At 40.4% G+C, this 9,082-nt stretch overlaps 1 protein-coding gene and 1 pseudogene across 1 annotated transcript in view; both read left to right on the forward strand.

Moving 5' to 3' along the window:
* Positions 1-649, forward strand: part of CHIC1 (cysteine rich hydrophobic domain 1) — a 295,686-nt gene extending 295,037 nt beyond the window's left edge. The window contains exon 8 of the transcript XR_012127482.1: positions 77-649. The gene's annotated coding sequence lies outside the window, so the exon portion shown is untranslated. The remainder of the gene's footprint in view (positions 1-76) is intronic.
* Positions 206-3,908, forward strand: LOC118972894 (eukaryotic translation initiation factor 1 pseudogene; annotated as a pseudogene).
* The last annotated feature ends 5,174 nt before the right edge of the window (positions 3,909-9,082 follow it).

Here is a 9,082-nt window from a genome sequence, read left to right on the forward strand (position 1 = left end):
TGTACTAAGGTTACATCTTTCAACATACAAAGATTCTAAAATTTTATTGACTATATTTTCTATGCTGTACTTTCAGCCCTGTGACTATCCTGTAATTGGAAGAATGTATATTCAAGAGACTAAGCCAGGAGACATGCTGTTGAATGTAAAATGATGGAAAAACACATTCTATGCAAATATTCACCAAAAGACAGCTGGGATCACTATGCTACTATTAGGTAAAAGTAGACTGCAATTCATCAGTGGAGAAAAAGGGGAAAGTTATATACTGATAAAAATGTCAGTTGAGGCCCCAGTCACTGAGGCACCTCTAAGGACACAGCAGCCTCCCCCCTGAGCCCCATTACTTCCCAATGCTGTGTCCCCCAACTTGCCTTCTTCCAACACCACCTTCCAAAGGCATTTCCACCAAGGAAAAGGAATCATATAGTTGCTATCCAGAACCTCCACTCTTTTGATTCCTTTGCTGATGCAAGTAAGGATGATCTGTTTCCTACTAGCACTGAGGATATATCTGTATAAGACTTCAACAGAGAAATGGCAGGAAGACCCTTACTACTGTCCAAGGGATCACTGGTGATTACAATAAAAAGAAACTAGTGAAGGCATTTAAGAAGAAATTTACCTGCACTGGTACTGTATTTGAGCATCCAGAATATGGAGAAGTAATCCAACTACAGGGTGGCCAGCACAAGGATAATATGTCTTTCCTGGTTGAGGTTGGACTAGGTAAGGAATACCAGCTGGAAGTTCATGGGTTTTAGGTGCTTTTGGCTCACTGAAGCTTATGGGAAGATTTCTTGCAATTAGCAGAATTTCCCTTCTGTTCCTTGTCACAAGTTTAAAAACAAATTTTATAGCTTGTATAACATAACCATTTGGGGTCTGCTTTTAACTTGGACTAGTGTAACTCCATGCAATAAACTGAAAAGTGCAAGAAAAATGTCAGTTGATCCAAGTTAATTATATACACACCCAATAGCACAGCCCCAAAATATGTGAAGCAAACATTGACAGAAATGAATGAAGGAATATATCAAAATATTTGGACAAGTTGGATGAGGAAATACACATCTTGTATAACAGTCCTGATTCAGGCCTAATGTGAGAACAGCAGAACACATGTTCTTTTCAGGTGCATAGGAAATGTCCAGGATAAAAGGCCTAAAAACAAGTCTAATATACTTTTTAAAAAATTAAAATCCATGTATCTTCTGCAGTGAAATGGAGCTCAAATTAGTAATGGGTTAGCAGGAAAATACATACATGTGTAGGTTAATAAACAATCTGAATCAATGGCCTAACAATTACAAAGGAAATTAGAAAATAGAGGCAAATGAAAATCAAGCATACCAACACTTCTGGGATGCAGGGAAGGCAATGCTTTTGGGTAATTAACAGTAGTGCAACCCAACATTAGAATAACCTATATTAGAAAAGATATATTCAAGTGAGTAAACTAATGTTACATCTTATGGAATGTGGAAAACAAGAAGATACTAAACCCAAAGTTGGTTAAATCATATAGATTAGGTTAAATGAAATATATAATAGAAAATATATAATAGAATATATTTCATTATATATTACTAAAAGATTTCAATAAACTAAAAGATGGTTTATTGAAAATTTGTACAAAAAAAGCTCAGCATGGAGTGATCATAAAAACAGAAGATTCAAGTAACTAAATTAGAAGTGGGAGGGAGATGGGAAAAAATATGGCAGTGTGAAAAGTGAGGCAGAAATATCCAAAAACCACATGTAGTATGAAAATACAGCAAATAGAAGTGTTCCTAAAGAAGTGAACATAAGATTGCACCAGCTAGTCTATGTCTGGGAAAAGAGAACAGAAAATCTACATCATATAAAAGGGTAAGATAACAAAGCCACAACCCAACAGGACCCAAACACTCACCCCACCACAGCTCACCAGCAGGAGGAAGAGAAACAGCAGGAAGGGAGTAGAAAACCAGGACTGCTAAATACCCAGCCCTAGAAATCTCCAGAAGCACAAACCCATATTGCATGGTGCTCTGGAGATCAGAGGGATGGAAAAGCAAAGTCAGAGACAGGTTCCAGTCTCTTGTGGAGAAAAGGTTCCTACAACTGGCACCTCTGGGAAAAAAAAGAAATTTGGGCACTTTGAAAGAATTCCCAACAGTGAGAAGGCTGCAAAAGGGGCAAGGATTACACCAAAACTGCTCAGGAGAAGGAACAAGTGGAAAAATGATCCTGGCACACTTAGCCCAGCAGGTTGGAATATTTCAGGAGCTTCAGGCACTCCCTCCCCCTGGCTGGCAATACTGCACTAAGGTACCTGACCACAATGAGAAGCATGCTGCTCCTTCCTCCCCTCTGGCTCCTGTGCACAGACCTGCAAGACCTGTCATTGTGCTGGGCCAGCTGGAGAGCAATCCCGCCTACAGCAACTACAGCAGCTTAATGCAGAGGCTGCACTTTGTGCATGCAGCTAACTGGCCCTGACAACAGAAGCTGGCACGAGTGCCACTCACCTTTGACACCTGCTATCACTCCAGGCCAGCCAGAGGGCAGCCCCACAGATAATAGCTTAGGGCCTTAATGCAGAGGCTGCCCCCTGTGCATGGCTCACTGACTCTGACAGTGGAGGCAGGCGCTGCAGCTGGGAAGCAGAAAAGAGCTCTGTCCTCCCAGCAGACTCTGGTGTTGCTTGCCTGAAACGTCTGCAATCACTTCAGGCCAGTAGGTGGGCAGCCCTGCCTATGGCAGGTTAGGGGCATAACTCAGAGGCTGCTCCCTCCATGTGGCCCACTGTCCCTGACAGCAGAGGCTGGCACTGTGGACAGGAAGCAGGAAAGAGCTTGCTCTCTAGGGTAAGGAACTGGTACTGATCACCTGCAACCAGTACCATTGCTCCAGGTACTGGGCAGCTCCAAAGAGAAGAGCTTTTGGGCACTAAACGGTGCCACCTACACAAACCTAATATTTCTCATTAGCCAACAGAGTTATGAAAAGGCAGAAGAACCTTGTTCAATCCAAAATCCCTCAAACAGAACAAGGGCTCAGTGAAACTGAAATCACTCATCTTCCTGAAAAAGTATTGAAAATAAAAGCCATAATAAGCATAATGGAGCTACAGAAAAATATTCAAAAACTAAGGGATGAATTCAGGAGGGAGATAGACACCCTGAAAAATACAGTAGCTGAAATGAAACAAAGTGGAGGGATTTAAAAGCAGATTAGATGAGATAGAGGAAACACTAAATGGAACAAATTAGAGAACAGGAATACAAAGAAGCTGAGGCACACAGAGAAAAATGGATCTCTAGGAATGAAAGAATATTGAGAACTGTGTGACCAATTCAGATGGAACAATATTTGCATTATAGGGGTATCAGAAGAAGAAGAGAGAGAAAAAGGGGTAGTAAATGTCTTTGAAAAAATAATAGCCAAAAACTTCCCAAGTCTGGGTAAGGAAATACTCTCTCAGGCCATGGAAGTGTGCAGATACCCCAACAGTAGGGACTTAATGAAGACAACCCCAGGATATATAACTAAAATGGCAAAGATCAAGGATGAGCATATTAAAAGCAGCCAGAGAGAAGAAAAAAGATCACCTAGAATGGAAAACCCATCAGGTTATCATATTTTTCAGCAGAAACCTTATGGGCCAAAAGGGAGTGATTTGATATATATAATGCTTTGAAACAGAAGGGCCTCCACGTAAGAATACACTACCCAGCACGATTATTTAAATTTGAAGGAGGGTTTGAAGGCAGTTCAAAGAAGAAAGTATACAGCAATTCAGGCCCATTTAAAGAAAGAAGAACAATCCCAAATGAACACTAAATTCACAATGTAACTGAAAAAAGAACAAATGAGACCCAAAGTCAGTAGAAGAAGGGACATAATAAAGATTAGAGCAGAAATAAATAAAATTGAGAAGAATAAAAGAGTAAAAGAATCACTGAAAGCAGGAGCTGGATCTTCAAGAAAATAAACAAAACAGATAAACCCCTAGCCAGACTTATCAAGATAAAAAGAGTCTACACACATAAGAATAAAAAATGAGAATGGAAAAATCACTACAGACACCACAGAAATACAAAGAATTATTATAGAATATTATGAAAAATTATATGCTAACAAATTGGATGATCTAGAAGAAATGGACAACTTTCTAGAAAAATACAACCTTCCAATACCCAGGAAGAAACAAAATTGGAAAACACCAATTACCGGGATTGAAATTGAATCACTATTCAAAAAACTACCCAAGAACAAAATGCCTGGACCAGATGTCTTCACCATTGATTTTTATCATTTACAGAAAACCTAATACCCATCCTCAAAGTTTCCCAATAAGAAGAGGATGGAGTACTTCCAAACTCATTCTATAAAGCCAGCATCACTCTAATACCAAAATCAGGCAAAGATAACAAAAAACAAAATTACCAGTATTCCTGATGAATAAAGATGCAAAAATACTTGACAAAATATTAGGAAACCGAATTCAAAGCTACATCAAAAAGATCAGACATCGTGATCAATTGGCATTTATTCCAGCAAAGCATGGATTGTACAATATTAAAAAATCCATGCATATCACCCACTGCATCAACAGAAAGAAGGACAAAAATCACACTATCATCTCCATAGATGCTGAAAAAGCTTATGACATAATTCACCATCCATTCATGATAAAAAGTCTCAACAAAATGGGTTTAGAGGGCAAGGACTTCAACATAATAAAGGCCATACATGACAAACTTACAGCAGCATCATACTTAACAGTAAAAAACTGGAAACTTTAAAATTGGGAACAAGACAAGAATGCCCACTCTCCCCACTTTTATTCAACGGAGTCCTGGAGGTCCTACCCATGGAAATCAGAAAGCAGAAAGAAATTAAAGGCATCCAGATTTGCAAGGAACAAGGTAAACTGTCCCTGTTTGCAACTGACATGATATTGTACATAAAAATCACTAAAGAATATTATGGGGCCATACAGGGAAATGTAAAGTTGATAAGTGAGAGAGAAGCAATATTGTTTGAAAAGGTTAGCTTTTTACTTCTTTGCAGATTGATGCCCTGTGGCTTCTATGCCCAGTAGTTGTCTTGAGGTATCTTTACCACTTGGATGAATTATGATACTCGGTAATTTTCGATATGAGGCACGAATTCTACTAAAGGGTTGTAATTTGGAAGGAAGAAGGAAATCTATAGAAGTAGCAGATGGAAGAAAACATGGTTGAGAATTAGGCTTGGGGTTGATTAATGATTGTGCATTGAGTCCCCTATACAGAATTTTATTGTTAACAACCATTTGATCAATAAATGAGAGATGCCCTCTCAAAAAAAAAAATCACTAAGGAATCTACTACAAAACTACTAGAACTAATATCTGAATTCAGCAAAGTTGCAGGATACAAAATTAATACACAGAAATCTGTTGCATTTCTATATGCTAGTGATGAACTGTCAGAAATCAGGAAAATTATTCCATGTACAATTACATCAAAAAGAATAAAATATCTACCTATAAATAAACCCAACCAAGGAAATGAAAGAACTATACCCTTAAAACTTCAAGACACTCGAGAGAAATTAAAGAAGACACCAATTAATGGAAACTCATTCCTTGCTCTTGGTTAGAAAGAATTAATATTGTCAAAATGGCCATCCTGCCAAAAGCAATCTACAGATTCAATGGCAATCCCTATCAAAATACCAACAGCATTCTTAAATGTACTGCAACAAATAGTTCTAAAATTCATATGGAACTACAAAAGACCTGAATAACCAAAACAATCCTTAGATGGAAAAAGAAAGTGTGGAGATTATGCTCCCCAACTTCAAGCTGTACTACAAAACCACAGTAATCAACATAATTTGGTACTGGCACAAGAACAGGGCCATAGATCAATGGAGTAAAATAGTCAAGATATAAACCCACACATATATGGACAATTAATATATAATAAAGGGACCATGGACATACAATGGGGAAAGGACAGTCTCTTAATCAACTGGTTGTTGGCAATACTGGACAGGTATATGTAAGAGAATGAAACTGGATTACTTTCTAACTCCATATATAAAAGTCAACTCGAAATGGGTCAAAGATGAAGGTAAATCATGAAACTATAAAACTTTTTAAAAAACAGGCAAACTTTTGAATATAAACTTGACTAACTTTTTCATATACATATATCCTTGGGCAAGGGAAACAAAAGCAAAAATGAACAAGTGGTACTACATCAAATTTGAAACGTCTACAAGAAAGGACACCATCAGTAGAACAAAAGCAGCCTGCTGTATGGGAGAATATATTCATAAATAACATCTGGTAAGGGGTTAACATCCAAAATATATAAAGATCTCACACACCTCAACAACTAAAAAGCAAGTAACGTGATTAAACAATAGGCAGAGGATCCGAACAGACACTTCTCCAAAGAAGAAATTCAGGTGGCCAACAGGAACATGAAAAGATGCTCCACGTCACTAATAATAAGGGAAATGTAATTTAAAACCACAATGATATATCACCTCACACCAGTTAGGATGGGAACAAAAGGCCAGGAACAACAAATGCTGGCAAGGATGCAGAGAAAGCGGCATCCTCCTACACTCTTGGTGGTAATATAAATTAGTTCAACCATTGTGGAAATTAATATGCAGGATCCACAAAAAATTGAAAATCCATTTGACCCAGGAATTCCACTCTTAGGAATTTACCTGAAAGAAGCAAGATCCCAGATTCAAAAAGACATATGCACCACTATGTGTATCACCCCACTATTTACAATATATATGTCATGAAAGCAACCTAAGTGTCCATCAGTAGATGAATGGATAAATAATAGGTGGTACATATACACAATGGAATATTATTCAGCCATAAGAAGAAAATAAGTCCTATCATTTGCAACAACATGGATGGAGCTAGAGGATATTAGGCTTAGAGATATAAGCCAGGCAGAGAAAGACAAGTACCAAATTATTTCACTTATCTGTGGAGTATAACAGCAAAGCAAAAACTGAAGGAACATATCAGCAGAGTACTCACAGAACCCAACAATGGTCTAGCAGTTACCGAAGAGAAAGGGGTTGGGGATGGTTGGTGGGAAGGGAGGGATAAGGGAATTTAGGGATATTGTGATTAGCACAGATAATATGGATATGGGGTGACACAAGGAAGGCTGTATAGCACAGAGAAGACAAGTAGTGACCCTGTATCATTTTACTATGCTGGTGAACAGTGGCCATAATGGGGTATGTGGTGGGGACTTGATAGTGGTGGGAGTCTAGCAACCATAATGTTGCTCATGTAAAACGTGAACATAGAATTGTATATCAATGATACCTTTAAAAAAATTGGGAGTGGGGATATTGCATTACAGAACGAAAAAAAACCCCAACTATATCACATACCAACAAATTAGATAACTTAGATGAAATGGAGAAACTCCTACAAACTCACAAATGTCCAAAAGTGATTAAAGTAGAATTAGGAAATCTAAAGAGATTTCTAAAAGTAAAGGGATAGATCGAGTAACCAAAAATGCAAAAACTCAACAGAGGACAGACCTGTCGCAGATGCTTGCTCTAACAAGTTAAGTATTCATATTAATTACTCAAATTCTTTAATAAAATAGAGGGAACACTCATTCCATGCATCTAGCAGTGCCTCCACACTAAAATCAGATAAACCCAAGATGGCGGCGTGAGCAGGGCAGTGGAAATCTCCCAAAAACACATAGAGCTATGAAAATATAACAAAGAAAAATCTTCCTAAAATAGAGACCACATGACACAGGACCACATCCACACCTGCAAGAACCCAGAGCCTTGCAAAGGGGGTAAGATACAAGCTCCGGCCCAGCGGGACCCAAGCGCCCCTCCCCCCGGCTCCAGGCGGGTGTAAAGAAACCGGAGCGGTTTTTTTTTTTTTGGCGAGTGCTTTTTGCAAGCCTTAAAGGAACAGGGACCCCGGTGCTAGGGAGGCAGGGCGGCGGGACTGGTGAGCGGTGCCTGGGACCGGCGCCTGAGGACAAAGAATATCCTGCGTTTTTCCCTGCGGGACCGGTGGGCGGGTGCCTGAGACCGGCACTTGAGGACGGAGGAAATCGCACGTTTTTCCCCTTTTTTTTCCTCTTTTTGGCAATTGCCTTTTAGAAGCCTTAAAGGGACAGGGACCCCGGTGCTAGGGAGGCAGGGCGGTGGGACTGGTGAGAGGGTGCCTGGGACTGGCGCCTGAGGACAAAGAATATCCCGCGTTTTTCCCTGCGGGACCGGTGGGCGGGTGCCCGAGACCGGTACCTGAGGACGGAGGAAATCGTGTGTTTTTCCCCTTTTTTTTCTCTTTTTGGCGAGTGCTTTTTGGAAGCCTTAAAGGGACAGGGACCCTGGTGCTAGGGAGGCAGGGCGGCGGGACTGGTGAGTGGGTGCCTGGGACCGGCACCTGAGGACAAAAAAAAAAAATCGCGTGTTTTTTCCTTTTTTTTTCTTTCTGTTCCCTCTTTGTTGCTGTTGTTGTTTTGGTTTCGAGAGTGCTTTTTGGAAGTCTTAAAGGGGCAGGACAGGTCACTTAGACCAGAGGCAGGGAATCTGGGGATCTCTGGGCACTCTAACCCACTGGGCAGCAGGGAGCACAGAGGCCCCTTACGGAGATAAATACCCTCCCAGCCGCTCCCCCTCCAACGTGGCTCCACCATTTTGGAGGAGAAGCCCCAGCCAGGCCACGCCCACAGCAACAGCGGAGATAAACCCCATAGCAACTGGGTAGGAAGCAGAAACCCTGTCTGCACACAGCTGCACAGCACAAGCCTCTAGAGGTCGCTATTCTCCCAGGAGAAGGCCACAAACCAACAAGAAGGGAAGCTCTTCCAGCGGTCACTTGTACCAGCTCTGCAAACTATCTCTATCACCATGAAAAGGCAAAACTACAGACAAAGATCACAGAGACAACACCTGAGAGGGAGACAGACCTAAGTAGTCCTCCTGAAAAAGAATTCAAAATAAAAATCATGAACATGCTGACAGAGATGCAGAGAAAAATGCAAGAGCAATGGGATAAGATGCAGAGAAAAATGCAAGA

The sequence above is a fragment of the Manis javanica genome, chromosome X, assembly GCF_040802235.1.
Source record: "Manis javanica isolate MJ-LG chromosome X, MJ_LKY, whole genome shotgun sequence".
Lineage (NCBI taxonomy): Eukaryota > Metazoa > Chordata > Mammalia > Pholidota > Manidae > Manis > Manis javanica.